Source organism: Talpa occidentalis, unplaced genomic scaffold (assembly GCF_014898055.3).
Source record: "Talpa occidentalis isolate TD23 unplaced genomic scaffold, MPIMG_talOcc4v2.1 talOcc4.6, whole genome shotgun sequence".
Lineage (NCBI taxonomy): Eukaryota > Metazoa > Chordata > Mammalia > Eulipotyphla > Talpidae > Talpa > Talpa occidentalis.
Window position 1 is genome coordinate 122,396,414 of NW_023604972.1, and position 27,111 is coordinate 122,423,524.

A 27,111-nucleotide genomic window follows, 5' to 3' on the forward strand; every position below is an offset into this window, starting at 1 on the left:
AGTACTTACCTTTCAAGAGCTGAGTGTCTAGGTTACCTGGAGTCATGTTTTTTACCAACTATTAAAATTGTCTAATTAGAACAACTCCCGAAACTTGAACCATCCTTTGCTTTGCCAAGGTTATATGGAAATACCTGTCACTGGGGATTCCATGTCATACAGCAGTTTTGGAAATAAATAGGAGTTGCATACCTTCATGGCCACTCATGAGCAAAGGTAAATACGCCTGCATGATTATAGGAAGAATGTGCAGGCTGTGCATGAGACACATCTCCCTTCACTAAAAGAACTAGATGGTGTAATTGTACAATCTATGTTATTGAACAGGAAGCAACAGGTTATTACGTGTATGCAGTGCCCCTGGGGCTCAAGTTCAAGGGGATCACCAATACATCCTAGAATTTCCAATGACTTCCTGAGGTTTGGCAAGTAGCTGCTGCTGAATGTCATTCACCAGTTATACCCATGTGACAATCAAAGGGGAAAAGTCCAGCATTCCGTTAACTTTTTTTTTAAAGATTTATTTAGTCATGCATACAAGAACTGGGGTATACAGGTCAGATGTGCGGGAGGGTGAGAGGATTCACCAGAGACAGAGTGGGGAACAGAACAGACAGACTGACTGAAATACACTGCTGAGGGGAGCAGCAGGTGAGGCAGGAGAGGTCTGCTGCACCGTGTGGGTATCCCCCCGGCCGACCAGGATGGAACCTGTGCTTCTGAGGCTGCGGACAGCTTCACAGTGTGGTGCTCAACCCGCTGCACAGCCGGGGAGGTCCTCCGTTAACTTTTTTTTCTTGGAACTCAATAGACTGTTAAAATTATGTCCCTGGTGCCCCTCTCAATTATGAAACCATCAGATTCAATATTAATTAATGGCATCAAATAGACAGCAGTGACCTACTAATTGAGGCATAAGTATTTGACTCAAGCAGCGACTATTTGTTTCAGTAGTTTGTGTGAGCGTGTGTGATTCCAAATTCTACATCTGAGAAAAACCACAAGTGTGCAGATTAGTAATCTGCACCACCAATATTTCTGGGTCATGCTCACCTGGCAGGGAATAAACACCGCACCCTGGAAGTTTGGGTTCGGGGATATCAAATAGGAAGCTGAACTTGCCTGGGTCGCTGACTGCTGATTTTCTTGGGCCCCTTTCATCCTAAGCCCTGTGCTACCCTGGGAAGGTGAGATGCAAATCCCAGGAGCCTCAAGGATTGTCAAGCTACTGTTCAGTGTTATTCAGAAATAAGGAAGAAATTTGACACGCACTCAACATCTTTGCACCCGGGAGAAACATCCTTGAGGTCATTCAATTTATGAAGACAATTTTTATTATTTTGTCTGCCTGTTTTCTCTTACAGTCGCAGGGGGAGATGTGTGGCCCCGATCACACCAAACCCATCTGGAGGGGAAGCAGCTATTTCTTCTTCGCATCTTTGCTGCATTCCGGCTCCCCCAACTACCTCCCTCACCTTTAAAACTGGCAGGCTCTGGACATTTTGCCTGCTAAAGAAAATCACTGTTTTGCCTCCAGCAAGGAACATAAATGTTGCAACACTGACTCCTCCTCTAATGAAGAAAGAGTGAACAAGTGCACCGAGTTGAGCTGCTTCTCCCAGAGCCCCTGGGCTGGGGACAGCCGAGCGGAGGCTGAAATCCCGAGACACGTCTGCTGGGCTGGGCTTCCCCCCCACTTCCCAGCCCGCACCCCCGCCCGCCCCCCGCCCCCCCAGCCTTTCTGTCTTACTCGCTTCTCTCTCCCTCCTTCTGGATTGTACCGGCTGTTCGCGTAACAGCTTTACACACAATGGGCCGCCGCGTCCCTGTGCAGGAAGCGCTCACGGACTGAAAGGCAGACTTTGCTCCCCGGCCAAAGTGAGTAGCCCCGGCGGGCGCGGGCGGGTGGGCGCCGGGGCCGCGGGTTCGAGGCCGGCGTGGGGCCGGGCAGCGCGGGTGGCCGCGAGCCGCGGGCGCTGCAGGACGCGCCGGGAGCCCGCGGAGGGGTGCGAGCCCCGGGGCGGTGGTGGGGGGAGCGGGCTCCGACCGCAGTGGGGGTGAGTGTCCTCCCGGGAGGACCTGAAAAGGCCACCCCGCCCCCTCTCCCCCACCCCGCTCCCTACAACTGCACCCGCGAGTCTTTTTCTAAGGCATCTTCAGGTGCACCCTGGAGAAGGAGTTTCAGCGTGGTCGTGCGATTCTCGGAATTGAATTATTTACGTCAAAACGAGAAGGAAAAAATAATGAGCGGGAGGGAGGGGGCGCGGACAGGGGATGCGCCGCCGCCCGCCGCGGGGACTCGCCCACCTGCGGGTCCGTGGGGAAAGTTTCGTGCTACCTGTGCTGACCTGAAAGGCGTGGCTCCCCCCAAAAGGCAGCAGGGGTGATGGCAGGTAAGCAGCCCGGGGGCTGTCCCCCGTCACCCCGAGCGGCGGCGAGGCGGCTGACCTCGGCGGGGGCAGTTCGAGCCCCGGAGGCGGCTGCACCGAGAGCCCGTGGGAGGAGAGACGCGCGGGGGGGAGTCCCACAAACTCGGGGGACCCGGAGCCGGGGAGCCGCGGAAGCAGAAGCCAGGCTGGCTGGCTGGAGGTCTAGCTATGAGTCGGAATCTATCCTTTTAGTGACCTCTGCCTGCATCCCGCGGAAGCAGCCCCTACGAGCGGGCACTTTGGGATTGTCTATGATTGGGCTTGATAATGATGACAAACATCATTATTATTCATCTGCAGGGATTAGTTGGTCTTCCTTCAAGTTGAATGGCAGCGATTTCCCACCTGAGGGGGAGCCCTGATAATCCCTGGCTGTGCAGCCTTGGCCAAGACATTTAACTTCTCTGTGCTTTAGGATTTTTGGTGTTTTGTTTTGTTTGCAATGTTTAGGGACAGTAATTAATCCATACATGTTTAATATCCATTCGATTTTCCATTCAGCTATTAAATATTATATGTGTGCATAATGTGTGTGGTAATAAATATAGATTTTGTGGGGAATAGTGCTGAAACAGTGCAAGGGAGAAGCTGATGAAAAATTTAATTTTAGGGGTTCTTAAAAATTAGGAGGGATCATGGACCCTTTTGAGAAATTTGCTAAGAGTCCGGGGTGGGGGAGGTGAATGTTCTAATGAGGGTACATAAAAATTTGTAAGCAATCTCTGCAGGTTTGTGGTCACCCCAGAGACCCTGCCCAACACCAAGTGAACATCCTTTGCCTAAATGAAGCATTCCCTTGAGGACCCACGGAGAGACCATCCAGCCAAACCCCTGCTGTCACCTGCGCTGGCTGTGGGAGTCATCTGCAGCCTTTCCCCAGGTCTGGAGTCAGCCACAGTGAGGGAGGAAGGCCTCCTTTCATAAATGAGCTCTTAGGGACACTTCCCCAAAGGTTTCACCAATCTGTGCCTCCTGGAGAACCCTCCTCACAAACTCTAATAACTTTCCTGAGGTTATGGTCTTGATTCTTGGAATTTTTAGTTCTGCAGATAGCACTGGAGAGCCACCTGGACAGGGTCATTGTCTCCAAGAGAGTCCGTCAGATCACTAGCAAAATGTCACTCAGCGGGGCCAAGGCTTTGTTTTGAAGCAGAGTGTTATTTACTCCCCAGTGCATAGTAGGAAGAGTCACGGTGTTCTTTGGAACTCTGCACTTTTCCTTTAAGAGACTAGGGACTCAAGCCTGAGGGACCTGGCTCTTCCAGGGGCAATGCCAGCAAGGCATTGGAGCTTTGTTGTCACCTACAGCTTTGCAGACTGGGCTTTAGATCTTGGTTCCCACACTTTAGCAAGTCACTGAACTTCTCTGAGCTTCACTTCTCCTATCTGTAAAATGAGGAACGATACTGCCTACAGCATGGCTGTTGGGAGAATGGAAATAGTATTTATATATGTCTGGTTTACAGTCAATGATAAACTGCTACTAATAATATTAATGTCAGGTTGTAAGTACATATTAAGTAGTCTCATGCATTTTTTAAAGCAGCTTAGTACTCTCTTTCTCTTATGGAACTTGCATCAGCAAAAAAATGAGTAAAAACAGTTTTGGTCTCATTATTCTGAAAGACAAGTGATGGATTCAGAATATGGAGTCAGGTTTACTGCTTTACCTCTGCCAAGCAGAGCGCTCTGTGTTGTCAGCAGGGAAAATGTGTCCAGACTGCGATGGATTCCCCACCCTTTCGCTCAGGTCTCTTTTGGCCCTTAAGCACAAAACAGGTGCCTGTACTACAAACATCTCAGTACTGAGCAGTCTCGTGGCAGGGCCATTGCCGGATACATTAGAAACAGTCTCAGAAACTGTCTCGCTGCAGAGAAACGTCTCCATTATCATCTTTCAAAGCTAAGCACAGATATTCTCTCTCTCTTCTCCCTGCTACTCCTCTCTTGCTGCCCACCCCCACCCCTGCTCTGGCCCCTCAGCTGCAAGAAATTGAATAATGTAGCAATGTGGGAAAGAAATAAGCAGAACCTTAAAAGGAAATTGGATACCCTCAAAGCAGCTAGTCCAAGGATCAATCAGTATGTTCCAGCAAGGCGTTCTTGCATGCAAAGATGATAATATTGATATCTAGTATTCATTGAGGTGTCAAGTGCTACCTAAATTAATTCTCACAGCAACACTACAGAATATGAATTATCACCTAAAGCTTTACAGATAAAGAAACTGAGCCTTAGAGAATTTTGCATGGCTTGCCCAGTCTGCATAGTTGGTAAAAGGCCAGAACAGGATCCAAGCTCAGGTCTGTCTGACTTTACACTCTTTTTCTTAATTATCATTGAAACAACATTGAAATCACATTTAGTTTATAGTATTACAGGGATTTCAATGGACAGCATTGTGATTCAGCACCAGCATTTACTACATTATGATCCCTACCATAAGTCCAGTTTCCGTCCAACTCCATACACTTGACCCACTTTACCCAACCTACCTGCCTCCTCCCACCCCGTTAACCACCATTTTGTTCTCATATTCAAAATAACACAGAAATAAACTCTTAGATTGTGACACTCTCTCCTTTCCCACTGTCCAAGTGCTGCCAAGCTCCCTGATACTAGAAATTTGCATCATATCCACTGGGTCCCAACCTGGTTCTCCTTTTAAAGAACAGAGATAAGAAAATCTTCTGGATGATTTTAAGTGATGTGAATGTATACTTTGCATAGGATCCATATTAATAGGTGGCAAAAATGAAATTACCTGTGGAAAATAACCACTCCCTCCCAAGTCCAGCTATTAAACTGGCAATGCCCAGCCTCAGCAGATGGGACTGACCTGGAGGTGAAATCGGTGACGTGGTACAGACTCAAGGACAAGGAGGTGGCCCCTTGAAATGAAGTTGCGTTCTCTGTAAGGAAAATTATTGTTTGAATTACACAATTCTGGACTGTGCTGTATACTTTGTACCTATGTCATTTAATCACCCCAACCATCTGGTGAGTTAACTAGTTTTGTCTGGATTTGATAGCTAAATAAAGACTCACAGAGGGTAACCAGCTAACCCAAGGTTGCAGAGAACCCACGGTCCGAAACTTTTTGAAAATATAGTCATGTCATCTTTGAAATAATCTCTTCTAGGGGGGTAATGAAAGAGCCAGCAGAAGGAAAATATCAAAAATACACTAGGTAACTAAATGCTGACAATGATCCTATCTGATGTCCCAATTCTAGTTGATATGTCTACACCTGCTCTGTGCAATATGGTAACACTAGACACAGGCGACTATGGGTGACTTGAAATGTGACTAGCTCAAACTGAGGTTATGATAAGTACAAAATACACTTCAGATGTCAAAGATCTAGGGCCCAAACATCAAATGCCCCATTAATCGTTATATTGATTATATTAAAATAATATTTTTAATGTATTCATTTAGATAAAATATATTATTAAAATTAACCTCATATGTCTCCTTTGGTATTAATGGGGTAATAGAAAATTTTAACTCCTATTTCCATTGAGTACATTAGTCTAGACTAATAAGTAGACGAAATATGGTAGGAAATTTTATTCCCTTCTTCTTAGCATAATGTTTTCTTCCAGTGTTCCTTGGCTCATACTCCTTCAGAAGTCTGAATTTCAGTTATTTGGTGAAACAGTAAGCAAGAGAAAAATATGTTCCTGGAGATCCTTCTCCACCCTTACTCTTCAGCTGAACAAGTGATAATTAGAAGCCCACTCCATCAGCTCATTATTGATGGAATAGATTCAGTTGTGACATTTGTCACCAGAACCTATTTCCTCACTCAGAAAAATCTCAAGAAACTTTCGACCATCCTAAGACCAAATTTGAATCAGTATTTAGAGCTTTGCCTTCAAATTACTTCCGAAGATAACGTCTCTCTTGTTGCCTGTGTTTCATCAAATCAGATTAGGAGACATGCAAGGCTTCATGTTGTATGCAAAGCTCATTCGTCATCTTTTTGTGGTGTTAAGTGTTTCTCACTGTCTGTCCATTCACTTAAAGCAGATTGAATAACACACAGTCTCAGTTTCCAGAAGGGCTGCTGCAAGGACAGCACAGGTGGCCTTTTGGGTTTCTTTTGTCCACAGCTAAAATAGCCCTTGAATTGTCAACAAAGTAAAGATATGATTTGTTCCTGCAGTTACATTTACCCCCAAGGGCAGGGCAGTCAGAGGCTGGGGTTAGAGGAAACTTCTGGGCTGGGTGTCAGGGGTCTATGCTCTGCTTTTGTCTATGGTTTTGTGTGTTATCTTCACCTTCCTTCCCCGGCAATCCCATACTAAGTTCACAGCTAATGAGATAACACCACAAAGTATGTTAATGGCAAAATGTGCCTGAAACGTTAACTGTGGTTATCATTGATAACCTGCAGTCTGATGGTTTCTATAGATATTTGCCTGCAGGAAAGAGTTTCCTTTCTGCAGCTACTGCAAAGCTCTCTACAGGATGTTCTTGATATAAATAAATAGCATTTGTTCATTTCCACTTGAATCTAAATTTGGGGAGAAATTGCTGTTAAAAAGCTGATGTGAGTGAATTTTAGTATGTTTGTATCAACAGTAACAGATATCTTTTAGCATCTTCACAGCCAGAAGTCTGTGCCAGACTCCGTAGAAAACAAAAGAAGAAAGAAACAAGGTCTTTGCTCTAGAGGAATATATTATCTGGTTGGGAAGATGGGCATAAGCATAAAACAGCAGCAGCAAAGTAAGGTAACTGTCTCTAAGTACCTGGAATGTTGAAATTATATAATCAGATATCAGGACTCCAGAGGGCAGTGTGCCTCTAAGTCTTAAAATAAATTGAGGAAGACATGGTAACCCTGACATTGAAGCATGGAAGGCTAAGCTAACGAGATGGGGGAGAGAAATGTTCCAAGTAAGGGAAAAAGCACACATGGCCATGGACATATTCTTGGAGACTTTGATGACATAAAAAGGCAATAGTTGCATTCTCCTGGGAAATTTTTAAAAAATGCCTGAAACTCATCTCCAGAGTTTCCTTTTACTTAGTTGCAGGATGGTGCCTGGATTATCAGTATATTGTTGTTTTCCTTTAATTCCCTAGGACGTTCTAATGTCAAGTCAGAGTTGAAAAATCACTGAACAAAAATACAAGATATTTATATCATAACCATGGGAAATAAAACTAAAAAAGCAATATTTTAAAGGGTATTAAGTGGACAACCAAGGACTGACTTCAGTGGAAACTTCTATGGAAATTTCACATATGTGTATAGATCTAGGTAGTCTCTTTAACTCATGGATAATTGCTTTTCATAGTGATTCTACCTACTTGGATGATGTGTCTTAAGAGGTGTGATCAGTTGCCCAGTTTGATACTTTTGGGGAGCCCAGTTTATTGCCCAGTAGCCAGTCCTGGCTAAGTGTGTAGCAGTCGGTATCTTACAAGGGCTTATACCGACCATGCTTTTTATAACCACTGTAAAGGGCTTCATTATCATGCCCATTAGTGCCAACACCAGCTATTTCCTAACAATCTGAAAGCTTCTCTTACCTCTCCAACTTTACAAATTGGAAAATGGAATTTAATTACTTGCCTTAGGCCTTGAAGCTAGCTGGTAACAGAGGTGAAATTAGAATTCTCAGCCACTGCATTGCCGGTATCTGACTTGGCTCCCAAAGTGAGTCTGCCCAGGCTCCTGTTGGTGTTGGATAACTCCGTGCCCAGCAATGTTATTTCTTCAATGAATGAATTAGTGTTACAGCTCAGTAGGTGAAAGATGGCTGGACTGTGAGAACTGCCAATGCTGTGATTATGAGTATTAGCCCCCAGAGGCAGCACGGTGGTCTCAGGAGCCCCATGTCACTGTGGCAGAGTCTCCATTCAAGTGAAAGCTTGGTCAGGAATACTTAAAACTCATCTCCACCTATTTTTGGAAGTGGAGACTCACTAGCCCCACAACTTTCTGGCTGTTCTGATTTCTCTTCTTTGAAACTCCTACTTACTGAAAGGATATCGATTTTTGTTACACTCCTGAAAAAGGAGAAGAAAACCCAGCAATTTTCACTGTTGCATTTTTAAAGAATTTCTTACATGTCTTGGGAACTTCTGGGTTTATTGCCCATGGTGAGGCTGGGAGAGCTTTATGAGAGGTAATGGAAAAAGCTAGAGTCTTGGCATGGCAACCTCTTTAGACCAAGAAGATAGGTCAATTTTGTGCCATTCCTGTCATGGCTATTTTCTTTTTCTTTGTCTCCAAATCCATTACTCTTTTAAGAATAACTTCCAATATCTTTAGCTGTGGCAAAAAGCACACTTGCTCGGTGGAGAAAGTGCTCCTTCACCCTAATTGTGTGCAAGAATGTTCTCAAAAGCTTTAAAAATTAAAAATGCCCAGGCCCCACACTTAGACCCACTGAATCAAGATTCTGGAAAGGGAGACTGAGCCTCTGTATTTATAGTTCTCCAGATGATTATAATGGGCATCTAGGTACAAGAACTTGTGCTTAGTATTGATCCAAATCTTAATTACTTTCCCCATTTCTTCTTCTGCCTTGTTTTAAATCTTACATAACTCCCAGGAACTACCCAGACTATATTTTTGTTGAGTAGCAGCTTCATCATTGTGCTCTTTCTACAACAATATTAAGTTTTCTTCCTATACAAGTTGACCCCATATCCAGAAATGGTCCCATGTATAGCCTCATGATTTAAATTTATCCATATGTTGGCTGGAAATTAGGTTGATAGAAGATTGATAATCAAGAGCTTGAAAGATAAAGGTGGAGCTTCCCTGCCAACCATGTATTAAATTTCCAAATGGCTGTGTTGATCTTTAGTTAACCAACACCTTGCTTTCCTGTCTCAGCCATTTTATAGCCAATTAACTCCATTCCTGCTCACACCCTTATTAAAAATATAATTACAGCAGTGTTCTCTAGGGACCATCATTGGGGAGATTTTACAAGGTGAATTGGCCAAGAACTAACTAGGTTGTGTAAAACCTTCTCAGTTCCAGGCAATTCTTTGAGTCTATGAGACTACCAAAATCAGACTATACTAAGGGAGTCATGAATTTTGGTTTGGAAAGAGCTGATTGCATATCACCCTGAATACAGAAGAACTCAGGATATGGAAAATGAATCTAAATCAATCTAAGATAATTACCCAGTTATGTCCGAGACACCAACTTTTCTAGGAAGATTGTATCCACACCAAATGGCAACCACATTTTTGTACTACTTTGGGGAGAGAGGGAGAGGTGACATGCCAAGGTGCTTTTCTGGAATGTTAAGTTATAGGATTATAAGAATATAAGAAATTGCCAAAGAAATTCAAAGGTCTGTCATTACCCAAGCACGGTGGGCATCAGTAATATTTTTTAAAGATTTATTTATTTATTTAATTATGCATAGAAGAACTGAGGTATAGGCTAGAGGTGCGGGGAGGGGGCCAGTGAGAAGATTCACCAAAGACAGAGTAGGGAGCAGAACAAGTGCATCTACTGAAATATACTGCTGAGGGGAGCAGTGGGCGAGACAGGAGAGGTTGGGCATCTGTAGTTTTTATTCTGCTGTGTGAAGGTGACCAGAACAGTAGTTGGAGATAGAATGATAAAGTTCTTACTCTCATGGAGTAAGATGAATGAATGAAAGGAATCAATGAAAGTAATCAATGAATGGAAAAAAGTATCCACATTAAGAAACAGATTTAAAAAATCAAGTAAGTGAGAGTGAAGGAGGAAAATAAAGTGAGGTGAAAGAAGGCAGTGTGATGAGGGCTGCTTTAAACAGGCATAAGTGCTACAGTTGCTCTCTCTGACTAAGTGGCATTTGAGTTAATCCTATGGAGAGAAAACCAAACAGAGACCAGGAAAAAAGAAGGCCAGGCAGAGGAACCAGCAAGAGCAAAAACCCTGAGGTTGGAAAACATTTGCCATGTTTGGGAATCAGTATGGCTGTAACTTGGGGAGGAAGGGACAGAAAGTCAGGCAGGAAATCAACCCAAGTCATGGCCTAAAGGAGCAGGACTATAAGTTGCTTTAAGGAAATACTTGGGAGGTTTTAAAAAAGGGAGGAGGGTGTTTTACAGGGTATTTTAGAGATCTTTCAGGCTTTTGTGTGAAGAGTAGATTATAGACTGGAGGTAGAGAGAGAACTTGGTAGCCCAGTCAGGAGTAGAGTAAGAAGTGAGGGTGGATCAACTAAGGTGGTAGCCATGGGCTAGAAGGAGTATTAGATCCAGGGAAGAATTTGAAGGGAGGGACAGCATGGCTTTCAGATGGATATAGGGCCAAAAAATGACATCCAACCAAATCCTGGATGAGCCCATTGCTCCTGCCCTACCCCCACTTAGGCCACTGTTTTTTAACAAAAACTGAGTGCCATTTGATGCTATTTGGAAACATTGGGGAGTTTTGAGCTTAATTTATTTAAGCAGAAAAATAAATTCGTGTCCAAGGAAAATTTTCTGTTTACTGCTTTTTATCTCTTAGTCATAAAAATTTCATCCTGTCTCATAAGACACATAACAGTCTTGTAAGACGCGATGAAATTTTGTAGTTTTGTAGATTTTGATTACTGTGCTTTTCATAAGTACTGAAAATATCACATTCACATGTCTATCTTACCTCTTTTCTTAGTATTTTGACACTTTGGCTGTTATTTTATTTCCCAAGTCCTTCATCCTATTTGACATTTACACATGGCTGTTTGTGGCTGGTCAGTTGCTCCATATGAAACACTTACTGACATCCCAGGGATGAGAACTTAATGAGCACGTGCTACAGCCATGGCATGGATTAAAGGATTTCATAAGTTCTAACTCATTGAATTCTCCCAGCAACCCTTTGAGCGTTACTATCATTTTATAAATGAAGAAATGTCTGGTGAGGGGTGGGGTTGGGGGCGGGAAATAAAGAGATTAGTCATTTGCCCAAATCTTGTAGCTGTGAGTAATAAAGCGAGATATCGAATTGAGTCTGACTGCAGAGTTCCTGGTTCTTAGTCCCTGAACGGTGCCACTTTCCTCCTGTCTCCTTTTTTCTCTTCCTGTATAATTTAAGCTACCACCTTTAGAAATGAAGTTGTTTTCCCTGAAAAAGCCCCAAGGTACTGCTGGGAAGCACTTCAACCGGCAGGATTCCCAAAAAGAGACTAGAGGAAGACAGCGTAATTCAGAGGCTCCTCTCCAGTAAGTCTTCAAAGCTATGCCATCTGCATCTGCCGGGCAGGGAGGGTAAGCCCACCTAGAAGCCAGCTGGACAGTTCCACAGAGGACCCACTGTAAAATTCCCCCGTCCTCCTCATCCTCTCTTTCTGTGTTGGTCCCTCCCACTGGTCCCTTCTCAAAGAACTGAAGACATCAAAGTAACTCAGTAAGTCCTGAAGCAAATTCTAGCTGAGACTGGCCTTTAGAAACCACCAGAAAAAGTTAATTCATTTATTATCACATTTTTGCCTTAAAATTATTGAAGATTCTCTCCAAATTTTTATTAGTAGTAGTGAAATGAACCTGGGGAAAACAGTAATTCATGTTGTCTTTACTCTCCTCTACTTACCTGCTTCTAGAAAATTATTTTTGAGTTATTTGGTTTTCTTAATAATTAGCATGAAAAGTAACAGCTCTCTCCCCTTTTCTAATGGCAGTGATGACAATGAATTTAATAGAATTGAGGCTTACACAAAGAAATTCATTAAGGTTTCTTTAATTCCATTAATAGATTCTTCAGCAGTGTCAGTAAAGGCAGTAATTGTAATGATTCACCTGTGTGATAGGTTTTAACTTACGTTATTCGATTAAATAGAAGTTAATTTTTCTTTCTTCTAATTGCAGTCTACAGGCAACTTCCTGTAGATTGGCATAGTCATTGAAAATGTTCATATAATCAAATTATCAATTTGTTCATTCAGTTATTTGATTTTCAATAAAAATGTTATTTGAAACTGTTACACAATACATGTCAGATATATCCTGTTGTTATATTAAATTCCAAATTCAAAACTACAAAGAAAAAAGGAACTGTTGTTATAATTGCATAGACTATAATCTTTTTTAAGGCATATTAACACTTATTTTGGCAAAGCGGCAACCCAATCCTAAAAAGTATAAGCTGTGTATAAGGTATTGAAGAATAAACCATAGTACCAAGGGAAAATCCACACTGAACAAAAAATACAGCATGACTAATCATTTTGAAATTGAATTTAAACCATGAGTGTAAAAGCTAAAAAATTAAGCTGTTTTTGCTAAAGATTAAGTGCCTCTATTCCTGCTTCCCCCCAATAAATCATAGAACTTACTCTTTAATCATCCCCCTAATTCTAAGAGTTTCTGTCAATATAAAACTACAACATAGCCGTCTCCCTGGCTCATCCAACCTGCAATGCACTTGACTTCAAAGACTACAATTTGGGGCATGTGTATACACACTGATAAAACATAATTCAAATTTCAAAGACTGACTTAAAATGACTTATAAGATAAAGGGGGTTGCACTGTCATCTGATTATCAGTGCTCCTTGGCATGGCAAAAATGTACGTTATCAAATAACAATTCGAGGGACCAGAGATAAGACTTAGAAGTACTATACATCTTAATAGTTGAATAAGGTAATCACAAAGCACTTCATGCTTACACTCCACTGAACACTCTTTAGCATCTCAACACCTAACACAAGCAAGCGTTTCCAAAAGTCCTGTCAGGTTAAATGATGGTGCAACATTGTTAAAAGGAGCCAATTCCTTTGGCTTATAGCATTCAGAGTCAGAGATCTGAAGAATGATCAAAATCAGCTCTTTATTTTAATGACTATATGCATGTGATTCAAATGTGTCCACCACTAAGTTTTCCAAAAATAAACATGCTATAAATAAGCAAACTTCAGCTGTTCACTGATACATGTTTGCACTCCTTAGATTAGACTTTAATCTTATTTAAGTTAGGAAGATTGCAGTGTGATATCAATTAATTTAAAAAATTTGAACGTGTCAGACCTTTGAATATGCTCCAAATAACTCAGAATCTTATAAACAGTTTAATTTAAGAAAAAATCATCTTCAAACCAGTAAGATAAATCCCTCCTTTACTGGATGGTTTGGACTAGACATTCTGCAAATAGAGGGGGTGACTATAAACCAGGGCGCATATTTCATTTTTAAAAAGACATCAGCCAACATACTCTTCTGAGCTCAGACTTTCAAATTTTATTTTTTGTGGACATGGTTTAAGATTCAAGGTATAAGAATGTAGTCATTGAAAAATATGTCTCCTCTTTCCCATCCCATACCCACGCATTGCCCTGCAGGCACTCACTCTTACTAGATTAGTATCAGAAACATCCCATCTTTATAAAATGCACCATGTATGTGAAATTGCCCTGGATTCTTTTTTTTGGTTAGTTCACATCTGAGATGCCCCGACTCTGTGAAGTGAGAATCTATGTCCCGTTGCTGACCTCTCAGGCCTACCACCACTCATACTTATTATTCTATGTGTTTATTAGAGAATGAGCAGCAGTGTTTTCAGAGAAGTTTCATTTGCCACAGTTAGAGGATGAAATGAACTTGCATGAGTAGATGCTGGCATTTGCTTTCAGTGGTGAGCTTACAGAGATTTTAGATTTCTGAAATTTCAGATTACAGAGATTTCAGCTGGTAGGTATCAGAGTTTGAGTTCCCAGGTCTAAGCCTTCTTGGAGACTTGGGAATGTTAAGATCACTTAGACCCCCAAAACTTCACATCTACCCACTTTTAGGAGACTGGTAGTATAAACTCCCTCCCTGCATTTGGCCAGCCTGAGTGTCAACACAGGTCTCAGAGAAATCTCTCAGTGAGAAAAGATGGCATGGCATAGTGGAGTGAGAGTCAGTCAGTGGAGATAGCAGTTGGTTAAGATTTAGGAGGAGGGCCTCCCTGGTGGCTCAATGGGTTAAGACGCAACCTTTGAAGCTATCTGCAGCCACTGCAGCATGAGTTCGATTACCGGCCAGGTAGCTACCCAGATGGCTCAGCAGACCTCTCCTGTCTCACCCGCTGCTCCCCTCAGCAGTGTATTTCTGTCCATCTGCCTGTTCTGTTCCCCACTCTGTCTCTGGTGAATCCCCTCACCCCCCACACCTCTGGCCTGTACCCAGTTCTTGTATGCATAAAAAAAATAAATCTTTAAAAGGAAAAAAAAGATTTCGGAGGAGTAGGAAGAAAAAGACAAAACCTGTGATCCAAAGGAGAATCTTAGATGTCCTCATTCCACCCATGGTGTTAACCTCCATCACCTTCTTTTATCACTTTCTGTTAGTCATATGCTTACTATTGGTCAACACCACCATGTGATAAACTTCCTGAGGGCAGGATTATGACTGACTAACTTTTGTATACTCTGCCTCAGAGCCTATCACTGTCTTTCAGACTGCAATATTCAATAAGTGGTTTAAGCTCTTCAAAAAGGAATGTTTCAAATCATCACAGATTATAGATGGTAGATAACTGAATCCTTGTCAGCTCATATCAGTTCTAATTAAATTGCTCCCCATGTAGTCTAAAGAAATGGAAGTTTTGTAATTATTGTGTAGTCTGAATTCTAAGGCTGTAAACAACAAGCTGTCTTTTGTGTGGATCTATGTCGCGGGCTGCCATGGTCATCACACTCTAATGACAATTTTATGTGTATCTCTTCTGGGAGGTCACACAGAGTAGTACATGAGGCCTAAGAAATAAGTTCACCTATTTCCCTCACCTCGCTATCATCCTACTCTACTCCAGAAGGCATTCTTTTTACCCTCCTCCTACACACTAGGTTACTCCCTATAAACCCCCAGTATATTTTTGTCCCCATGTCCCCTCTAGAGTCTACTTTGTTCTATCAAAGTCCTTTCTCCTCTGAACTGAAAGTTCCTAAGAACATATTAAAGACTGTGACAGATCATTCAGACCCCCATAGTTCAAGAAACGAACACTCTCAGAATTTGCATTTTTCTCAAATGTTATTGATTGGCTAATCATTTATATAATATATTCTGACGGCCCACAGTTACATGGAGAAAAGCTCAATACCACTTACTATAAGGGAAATACAAAGCTTTGGCATTTTATTTTTTTTAAAGATTTATTTTTTATATAAGAACAGGGGTACAGGCCAGATGCACAGGAGGGCGAGAGGATTCATTGGAGACAGAGCGGGGAACAGAACAGAGAGACTGAAAAAATACACTGCTGAGGGGAGCAGTGGGTGAGACAGGAGAGGTCTGCTTCGCCATGTGGGATTCTTGCCGGCCAGCCGGGATGGAACCCACACTGCAGAGGCTGCGGACAGCTTCACAGTGTGACGCTCAACTGCCTGCGCTACCAGGGAGGCCCCCAAAGCTTTTGCATTTTAATAGCACTGGTTGAAACCAAGGTCCCCAGTGGTGGAAACATATTTGGGACAATAAAGACCTCCAACCATACTTGGCCGTAACTCTTCTGGTGCCAACTTGTAATGCTACAACTGTAAGAAGCCTGTTGCTGTTCAGCTGAGTTAAAAGTAAACCCTCAGTGCTGAAGTCCTGACTTCTATTTGTATGCATTAAAGGATTAGGGTCTTTCAAAAGCCTGAAACTTGCCTTCCAGGGTGAGAGTATTTACATCTTGAAAATGAGAGCATTCACTGGACTGTGATAAACTCAGCACAAATTTCAGCTTTGCAGGGGTAAAACTGTGGAGCAAGTTATTTATCTCTCCATGCCTTACTTTCTCATATGTGCAATGAGAACACTGAGACCTACATGCCAGGACTGCATGGAGAATAAGACAAGATAAGGGATGTGAAGCACTTGGTCCTAAGGAAGCCCCCAACTCAAGGGGGTCATGAGTATCATCTTCATGGAAGGGGCTCATGACTTAATGAGGAGACCAACAAATGTTCAATCAACAAACAAAATTCCAAGGACATTGAGTAAGAGTTCAGTGTAAGCGCAGCATGAATTAACGAGCCTATAAGGCTCCCAAAATTTCTTAAAATGGTCACTCAGTTCAACCATTTCTCTTCTTGCCCTTCACTGGCACACCAACATAGTGCGCTGGTTCCCAGCCATTGTCAGAGAATTCACCTTCTCTGGTGACAAGAGCAACATAATCCTTCCTGCTGCTGAGTCTGCTTCAAGTCTATTCAACTGAAGTGTATGACCTCTGGAAATTTTGTTGAACTTCTCTTGAACCTCAAGCTCTTTTTTGGTAAAAATGGAGATGACAATGCCTATCTTCTAGAAGTATTTTGAAGATGGAGTAACATAATGGGTGAGAAGCATTTCTGCTATTGTAGGCCTTCAAAATGAGCTTGCTGCTGTTCCCCAGGATCCCCTTCATTCAGATAGTTGGAACAGTATGTCACACATGGGGAAAGGCTCTGAAATGATGATGAAGTTTGTCCAGTGGTGCTTTGTACACCCAATCACACGTGGTATGCTTTCAAAACCAATGCTCTGGCCATACTTATATGGAGAACTAGGTTATAAACCTTTGGAGCCCAAACCTGAAAAGTATAGGAAAACTCCTCAAGAGAGATGAAGCTAAGAGATTAGCTGAATATACTGTCTCCATTTGCCCTACATTTGATGCCAGCCGGCTGGCAGTATGCGGTTCTGGGAAATGAGGATGGGGCAGAAGTACACCTGCTCTTCCTCTAGGAAAGTCAAGACAAATGGAAAAGCTCAGAAGTGTGTCAGCACCATTGGCAGCACAATGGGGAAGCCTGGAACGGTGCTGCAAATGGTTATATTCTGGTGAAAACACTGCTGTCCATTGGCATGAAAGAGCCTGTCAGGCTTCTGTAGGAACTGGGCCCCAGGCGCCCAAGATTGAAAACCAGCATAACAAAGCATGCCTGTTTCCATTTGTGCAAGATGAAACGATAGGGCTCACTGACTTACCTGGAAGGCCAGACAATGACACAAGCCAAATGCCTGGCTTCCTTCGGCCATATGGAGGGGGCCTCAGACTTGGGTGACTTGTGCCACTTGTCTTGTGGTGGCTGCAACAGAAGGAGCTGTCAGGTTCAGATCCTTATTACTGGATTTGGTTCTGTCCATTTATCTCTAATTCCTTTAACATAATTGTGATTCTTAGTACAAGCAGGGAAGCTTTCATTTCAAACAATGTGTGCAGTAGAAATCCAGTAGCAAAAAAGTTATAAGAGGTTAAAATAGGTCTAGGCACAAGGATAACATGTGCCCCAAATGTCCTGTGTTGTGTTGTGAAGGTAAAAATCAATAATGTACGGGGAGTATTTTGACATCTGAGCTGTGATCCAAGCATAATAATAGATAAGGTTATGCTTTTAAATTGAGGTGGTTTAGGGAAATCTCTCACTGGAGCATGCATGATGCCCCTGGATTCTCACCAGTTTTCAGGGGACTGAGTATGGAAGAGCTTGGCAAAAGCATGTTCATCCCCCTCCCTGCCTCCCCACATCCCCTCTCCAGTGATATTTCTCAGAGGCCTTTACAAAGTGGTCATTGATTAGGACATTTTCACTGATATTTCTTTGGAAGCAATGAATTTCAGATAGGATATGATTATTGTACAACGTGATAGGTAACTCTGATTATCCCAGTAGCAAGGGCATTGTTCAGTAGCAAAGCATTAAGCTTCTCCAGGAATCTATTCTGTGTAGCTAGACAGCTGCAATAAATGCTTCCTTTTTGTGGGTGAATTTGCCCAGCAAATGGCAAACACTCAATAGGAGTGGGAGAGTGACACTGATTATTGTTGATGACAGTTGAAGATGAAATGCATTAATGAATCTTGTGCTTGGACTAGGTTACTGAGTCAGAGCCCTGTACTGAGTAAGCCTTGAGGAGATTACTCAAGAGTTTTCAGAATTTAGATCTTGATCATTTATTGCTATGGCAGTTTTTCCCCTTGGTTTTGAAAGAAAATTTAAATTCTCTAGGGAATTCAATGTTTTAGGAAATACAAAAGGATTTTAATAGTGCCACACCTCAAATAGCAGCTCCAGCCTCCTAATTGGAATCAGTTTATTTATGAATTAGATCCAACCATCAGATGGCTTCTCCTCCTTCCTTGTCTTTAGCAATGCCCGCCACAGTCTGAGCACTGATCTGTAAGGGAAAATCTGGCCCAAAATGTGGTTTTTAGGCAAAGTCAGAATGAAAGAAAAAATCCAAACAACAAAATCATTTTCCTAAGTTGCTCTCTTACATAACCATGTGCAGAACTGATTAAATTACCAATGTCACATCAGAATGCATGTGTACAAACTGCCTTTGCACCAGGGGAGTTCCCTGAGGATGGGGGATCAGTGGGGTGGGAAGGGAAGTCTCTGTTCTTGAACACTAAGACAGGTTTCTTTGTGGGTAAAACACTGCTGATATATTTGGTGTACAGGAAAGTACAGTATTTTTATCTAAAAATCAGAAGCCGCTGATCTTAGTTCCAGATAATCTTATGATAGCACTTTATATTCTGAGTTTCATTTCCCAACAATTGCATGAATCTTTGGAGATGGGGAGCCCAGACCTGAGAGGCATCCAAAATAGCTAACTACAGTCAGAAGGATGCTTCATCAAACCTCCAAATATATGAACAGGCTTCTCAGAGGATGACCAGAATTTGCTGCACTTGCCAAAATTCTGCATCTACCAAGGGGTGTTATCTAGATGAATTTATTTCATCCCACTTAATGTAGCCCTCACATAGAATAACACTAGCATGTTCCTAATATGTCCTAGACTGAATTCAGCACACTTTTCCTGTAGAGTCAGATAGTAAATATTTTATGATTTGTGAGACCTACAGCCTTTGTCACAATACTCAAGTCTGCCACAACTGTAGTCAATGCATAAGTGAACACTACACTCCAAAAAAACACTTTATTATCAAAAACAGACAACATTTCAGATTTGGTCCATGGGCTAAATTTTGCTGACCCCCACCCTAGATTCTTTTTTTTTAATTCTTCATACATACAAGAACTGGGGTACAGGCCAGATGTGTGGGAGAGTGAGAGGATTCACCAGAGACAGAACGGGGAGCAGAACAGACAGACTGACTGAAATACACTGCTAAGGGGAGCAGTAGCAGGCAAGACAGGAGAGGTCTGCCATGCCACATGGGTATCTCCCGGGCTGGCCAGGATTGAACCTGCACTGCAGAGGCTGCGAACAGCTTCACAGTGCTGCGCTCAACCGCATGTGCCACCAGGGAGGCCCCCACCCTAGATTCTTAGTGCAACAGTATTCATCTGCTGTCATAACATAGATTTAATTTATGCTAAATCCCATTTAAGCTATTCATATTTTACTCAGTGTTATATGGATCTGCTGTCATGCCATACATGAATTTATCTGAACATTTGTTTGTTCATTTAGCTTTCATTAATACCACATCATGGATCCTTTGCCATCTCATATATGAATTTTTTCAAATCTGTGCTTACTCTGTTAGTATGTATTGTCAATAACAAACACACCTTGAGGTGACAAATCTCTAAGTTAACTGTCTATCGGATAATGTAGCAGATCCTCTCCCCCTTCCCTAGCAATTTCTAATGCAAAGGGGGTTTTACATAATTATTGTATTGGGAATGAGTCTAGGTTATCTCTATCTTTCTTGATAGTAACTATATCCTATGGTGTCTTTTGTCTTTGCAGTCTGAATAGTTCTGATGTTCATGATTTGTCCTTAAGTAACCCTCCCTCCCTCATATTCTTGATAATATTTTTGCCTCCATCAGTAAGTCTCTTCAGGCCTTGTGAGTCCTTGAAGCGCAGCAACTAGGCTGGGACACAGTGTTCCAGATCAGCCATCATCTCTTCCTAATGGTGCCCAATTGTACCTTTTAACTATAGCAAAAAATAAACAAAGTAAAAAGTGTGAAAGTAGAGGAGAAATGGAGAAAAAATCAGAGTTTTTTGGGTATTTTTAAGATTTATTTATTTATTTATTTATACAAGCACTGGGTATAGTCAGAAGCGCAGGAGGGTGAGAGGATTCACCAGAGCCAGAGCAGGGAGCAGAGCAGGCAGAAGGACCAAAGTGCACTGCTAAAGGGAGCAGCGGGCGGCAGGAGAGGTCTGCGTGCCATGCGGGACCTTCCTCCTCCTTCGGTGGCCAGGGAGCAGCTGGGGATCGAACCAGCACTGCAGAGGCTGCGGGCAGCATCGCAACCCAGCGCTCAACACTGCGCCACCAGGGAGGCCCAAAATCAGAGAGTTTTTATGGGAGCAAAATGGACTACATGAAAAGAAAACATTGACTCTTGCAAAATACTCTGAACTGGCTACTAATACATTTATGCATTCCATAATTCCTTTAAATCTTAGCTGAGGCAACAACCAGAATTTCTGAAGTGTTGAAAAGTATAAGAACAGAACTAGCATCATGCTTTGCCTATGAATGATCCTATAGTAATTTGGGGTAGAGGGTTCTGGTAAGAGTTTGTCCCTTATGGATAATGATCATGCAAAGCATTTACACAACCACTCTCCTACTGTGGAATAAGAAAATCTGGGGCATAATTTAGCATAATTGGCTAAATAACTGGACCAGCTCTACTGCCCAGACAGGGCTACACTATTAATCTGGAAAGATCTACCTTTGCATTGGATTCTCTCCTCTGCCTCCTGACCCAATGGGAAAAGTTTACCTGACTTTAGTGAGATCAATTATAGAGGGACTGTGTTGTCATTGAAAGTCATGCACAAATTTTAAAATTAAAATTTATATAATCGTCCTGCAAAAACCCTAACCAAACCTTTATCAAACCATTTAGATACTACTGAAGGCTAGGGAGATAACAGTGAGCAGAATGATCTCTGCCTATGTAGTGCTTAAAATATAATAAGGAAGCAGATGCCAATCAAATTCTTGGACATTTGTAATAATGGTAAGGACAACCAAGAAAAGGTTTGTTATTCTCTAAGACAGAAACCCTGAGAAATTTGTTGCCCTGATATCAAAATGGGAAGTAAGAGTTTTCTCAGCAAGAAGAATAACACATGCAAAGGTACTGTGGCAGGACTGAGCATGGAGGGAAAAAAAGAAACATAGTTTGCACCTTGTTCAAACAAACTATGAGATAAGCTAGAGAGTGAAAGAGACAAGGCTACAACCAGATCTCAAGGTGCAATGGGAAAGCTTTGGGTGTTTGAACTAGAGGAATAATGTGATCTGATGGATACTTTTAAGAAAAACCTCTCAGGCTGTCCTTTGGAAAATATTGAGGGAGGTGACATTAGATGCATATGGACTTTCTCATAAGTTAAGGAACAGTCAATAAGAAATATGATCAACTGGGGCCTCCCTGGTGGTGCAGGGGTTAAAGAGAGCACTATCAAGCTATCGCCAACCACTGCAGCACTAGTTCAATTGCCTGGCCTGCCAGGGAGCTGACCCACATGATGCAGCAGACCTCCCCTGTCTCACCTGCTGCTCCCCTCAGTGCAACAGGGTGGTCCCCAGGATTGCAACAGGGTGGTCCCCAGGAAAGGGGGAGGTTCCCTGCCCCACCCAAGGGAGGGTGGAGCTGAGCAGGAAGAGGAGAAGCTGCAGAAGAGACTGAGGAAGGAAGCAGGATGGAGAAGGAGACCTGGAGGAGGCGCATGGAGCCTAGAGACACGTGAAGAAACTGCGCTTGTCTTTTGGTCGTGGACTGGGTGACACAGATGTGGGTGAGACCTGTGGGGAGGTGACAATGGCAGCTTTTATCTTGATGTTGATTTTGCTCTTTTCCTTCCGGGCTTGTCCGGTTGTTTGTGACCCTTTTCTGTGGGTCCCCACTGGAAGATGCTTTAGACTTGTGGCAGGCTTTGGGGCCTTGTTCTGGGCCAATCCCATATGGATGGAGTTTTACCCACGAGGGGACGGGTAACTTTGGGTGCTTCATTTAGAAACTAGACTCTTTGCCTTACCAAATTGTTTCCTAGTTTTTATTAAAGTTCCTTCCCATTAAAGTCTCATATGTTTTGTGTTGATGCGGCGGATGGCAGAACCCATTTAGAATAGGCAGGTTTGCGGGGTTTGGGCTGCCCCTCTCCCTGTCCTATAACATCAGCAGTGTATTTCAGTCAATCTCCCTGCTCTGCTCCCCACTCTGTCTCTGGTGAATCCTCTAACTCTCCACTGACCCCTGCACCTCTAGCCTACTTCCCAGCTTTTTTATGCATAAATATGCATTTAAAAAAAGAAATATGAACAACCACTCTGACTTGGCTAACACAAATTTTAATTTATACTCTGGAAGATGACCCAGACCCAAATACCATCACATATTCCTTGTTTCCTCCAGGAACATATGCATTAAATATTTTACCAGCAACTTGTTTGACACCTGACAGTGAGTCTTAATAATTTGGAATCTCACACACATACTACAGAGGCTGAGGAAGAGTCCAACAGACAATGTTCTCTAGTGTCTACTTGGTATGTCTGTTGCTATGAATTATTTCTAGTAAGCCAACAGGTTGCTTTAACATCAAGTCTGGTCAATTCTGAATAGTGAGTCTTAAGTGCCCTATTTGGATTTAAAGGTTTTTTCTTTTACTTTCCAGCCTTTTACTCGATTCACTTTGTCCCGAGAGAAGAATCTTTTTTGATCAACGGAGTCTAACAAAGTTCAATTTCATTTGGTACTTTAAAGAAGTGGAAGAAAGTAATTTTGTGTAAGAATAGAAATGCTTGTTGTTCAGCATATTATTGAGTAGCTCCCTGAAGTTGGTGAAAGATTAGAAAAATGTATTTTTATATAGACTTAAAATTTTTATAACTTTTCTGGCATGATAGAATGAAATAAAGAAAACTGATATAATCCATAAATCCACCCAGGAAAAGAATCACTGTTTATATATGGTGATATTTTATTCCTCTCTCATTTTTTTAAAAAATTAGGATTATATTATCTGAATATTTTTCAAAACCACTTAAACCCAATATTATATAATAATCAGCAAAATACATATATATATTTATGTAAATGTTACTAGTCTCTGAAAACATGTTTTTTAAAAAACTACCTAACATACCATTATGTATGAATGTACTAAATTTGCCAGTTTGGTAAGTCTAAAATAATATGATTTTCTTTTCTTCAATTACCAAGTATAATTAATTTTTTCTTCCATTACTACCCTTTATATTTCTTCTTTTATAAATTACTTTTTATGTCAATTATCAAGTCTCTATTTGACTTTAAAAATTATTACTAGTTTTTTAAAAATGAACTCTACACTTAAGTGTTATCTATTGTCTATATTTGTTATAAATTTTTCCCAATTGGTGTTTGCCTTTTAATTATGTTTAAAATTTTTTGACAAAAAATGGGCAGAAGAGCTAAAAAGAAACTTCTCTGAAGAGGAAATGCAAATGGCCAACAGACATATGAAAAAATGTTCAACATCACTTGTAATCAGGGAAATGCAAATCAAAACTACCATGAGATACCATCTCACACCAGTGAGAATGGCACATATTAAAAAAACTAGCAACAACAAATGTTGGCGAGGGTGTGGAGAAAAAGGAACTCTTGTGCACTGTTGGTGGGAGTGCAAACTGGTCCAACCACTATGGAGAGCTGTGTGGAGATTTCTGGACCTACTAAACATAGAGCTTCCATATGATCCAGCAATTCCACTCCTAGGTATTTACCCAAAGGACACAGAAACATCAATTCCAAAGAACACCTGCACTCCTATGTTTATAGCAGCACTGTTTACAATAGCTAAGCTTTGGAAACAACCCAAATGCCCAAAAATAGATGACTGGATCAAGAAGATGTGGTACATATATACCATGGAATATTACTCAGCATTCAAAAAAGATAAACACATGCAATTTGCAGCAACATGGATGGCACTGGAAGGGATCATGCTCAGCGAAATAAGCCAAAAAGAAAAAGAAAAATACCGGATGGTCTCACTCATAGCAGGAATCTAGAAAACTTAAATAAGGGACCAGGAAAATGAATATAAGAAAGTGAAAATCAAAATCAACAAAAAACTATGAACCAGAGACACTTTTTTGGGGTGGGGGGCGGGAGGGGAAGGATTGGGGTCAGAATGGGGCGTTTGCAATTGTATGGGGGAATATAAAAATAAAATTTAATATTTAAAAAAAAAAAAAATAAAAAAAAATAAAATTTTTTGACAAATTTGTAAATGTTATAACTTGAAGACTATCAATCTTTTCCATTGTGATTATTATTAAATTGTTCATCACCAAATAGTTATTTAGTGTTATATGTTAGACACTATGTATGTGTGTGTTTATATACACTCACACAATATCCCAATAGTAATTTGATTGAGAATGTGTTAAATCCATAGATCAGTGTGGAAGAATTGAAATTCTTTTTAATAAATTGAGTCAACCCATCAAAAAGCATTAAACATCTCCCCACTTGAATTTTTTATATTTCTTATTAAAGCACTATAGTTTTATTCACCTAAATCCTATACATTTCTTTTTATTCTTATATATTTAAAATTTTAGTTTACTTATAAATAGATCTTTTCTCATTTCTTCTGTCTGATATTGCTGCACTATAGAAAAAATACTAATATGTATATTTTCCTTATAGCTGAGTATTTAACTCATGATTCATTTCAAGAGTTTGTAGAGTTGATTATAAGTGTAATAATGGTATCTGCAAATAATATTGATTTTCCTTCTTTCAAAAGCTGCATCTAAATTTTATTTGATGTCTCACAGCATTCATTATAACTTCATCAAATAATGAAAATAGGGAGCATCCTGTCTTAATATCAATTTTAAGAAGGTTGCTCCTTAACACTTTTCAGAGTATATTTTGTGAAAGCTAACAAACTTAGAAAAAAAAAAAAAAAGAAAATGCTTCAAATGAAATTCTCGCAGGGTTTCATAATTTATATTAATATATTAACAGCCTGAGACCTGCAATTAAAAAAACTAGTTAACTGAGTTAACCCGGCACTCCTAAAATGTATTTGACCACCTAAGTATTTTTATTTTATTTGAAAATTTACATCAGTTATGACAGTCAAAATCTTATTTATTTAATCTTTTTTCAATTTGTTGTATATTCTCCTTTTCTATTCATTATTTTATTCATTATTTGCTTAAAAGACAATAGTTTTGGTTTTGCTATTTTTTTTTAAACTTAGGAAATAGCCATCCTCTCTTTTATTTTTATAAGTGCTCTTAAGTTTTCCAAACAGTTCTACTATGTTTTAAACTTACCAAAGTCAAAAATATAACCCTTCACTTTTCTAATCAAATTCATAATGAAATGGCATGTTTGAATAACCTCATCAAAGATGAGAAATTTAATCCATTTTTATTTCCTTCCAAAGTTTTTCCTCAGTATTATAAGAATAATTTAACATGACATATTCAGGTTACCATAAATATTTTATTTTTACATAACTTCTCTTTCATGAATTATATCCTTTATTCAACAAGGTAATCCTATTTACAATGCATTCCTCAGGAAGCTGAAAGATATGTTCAAGAATTATTGTGTGAAAGCTGTTAAGAGGAAATATCTTAGGGCCTCCCCAGTGGCGCAACCGCAGCGCAGCGGTTGAGCGCTGGGCTGCGAAGCTGCCCGCAGCCTCTGCAGCGCCGGTTCGATCCCTGGCCGCCGGCGAGGGTCCTATATGGCGCGCAGACCTCTCCTGCTGCCCGCTGCTCCCCTCAGCAGTGTACTTCGTCACTGCTCTCCCCTCTGGCTCTGGTGAATTCTCTCACCCTCCCATGCTTCTGACTGTGCCCAGTGCTTGTATAAATAAATAAATAAATAAATCTTTTAAAAAAAAAGAGGAAATATCTTAAAGGAAATATGTAACTATGTGTGGAGATGGACTTATTGTGGTGATCAGTTTGCAATATATTTATTAAACTTATTTATTAAATAATAGTTTATGAATAAAAAGTTTATAAATGATAAATTAATTTATTATTTATAATTTATTAAATCATTTACTACATCATTATGTTGTGTGCCTGAAACTAATATGTGACAATTATAACTCAACTTAAATAGTGAAAATAAATCGTGTGTGTATGTGTGTGTGTGTATAGTAATTCCTTGTTTAGCTTGAATGAATTTCAGTTAACTTTCAACATAAAGAATGACTTGGGCCTCCCCGGTGGCGCAGCGGTTGAGCGCTGGGTTGCGAAGCTGCCCGCGGCCTCTGCCGCGCCGGTTCGATCCCTGGCTGCTCCCCGGCCACCGGAGGAGGGTCCCACATGGCGCGCAGACCCCTCCTGCCGCCCGCTGCTCCCCTCAGCAGTGTACTTCGGTCCTTCTGCCTGCTCTGCTCCCCGCTCTGGCTCTGGTGAATTCTCTCACCCTCCCGCGCTTCTGACTGTACCCAGTGCATGTATAAACAAAACAAACAAACAAACAAACCAGCAAACAAATAAATAAAAGCATGCCTCTATAAAAAAAAAAAAAAAAAAAAGAATGACTTGTCATGTTGTGGAAAAATCAGAGTTCATCCATAATTTGTTTCTTAATGAGTAACCTGTTTTTCCTCCAGGACTTGTATGGTGGTGGGTTTTTGTTGTTGTTGTTGTTTTGAGATTTGTCCATGTGGTTGTTTGTATCAGCAATTCATTTCATTTGTTGCTGTGTAGTATTCTGGCATATGAATACACTACTATCTGCCTATTGATTTTCCTGTTTGTGGATACCTGGACTGTTTCCAGTTTGGGGCT

The 27,111-nt window shown here is 41.1% G+C and overlaps 1 protein-coding gene across 3 annotated transcripts in view; it reads left to right on the forward strand.

The window, feature by feature from the left end:
- The first annotated feature begins 1,719 nt into the window (after positions 1-1,719).
- The window catches only part of PRLR (prolactin receptor), a 141,892-nt gene continuing 116,500 nt past the window's right edge, over positions 1,720-27,111 (forward strand). For 2 of the 3 annotated variants that reach the window (XM_054688399.1, XM_054688402.1), the window contains exon 1: positions 1,720-1,878. The gene's annotated coding sequence lies outside the window, so the exon portion shown is untranslated. Of the gene's footprint in view, positions 1,879-2,279; positions 2,394-27,111 lie in introns of those variants that run through there. The other variant, XM_054688401.1, reaches the window with a different exon arrangement.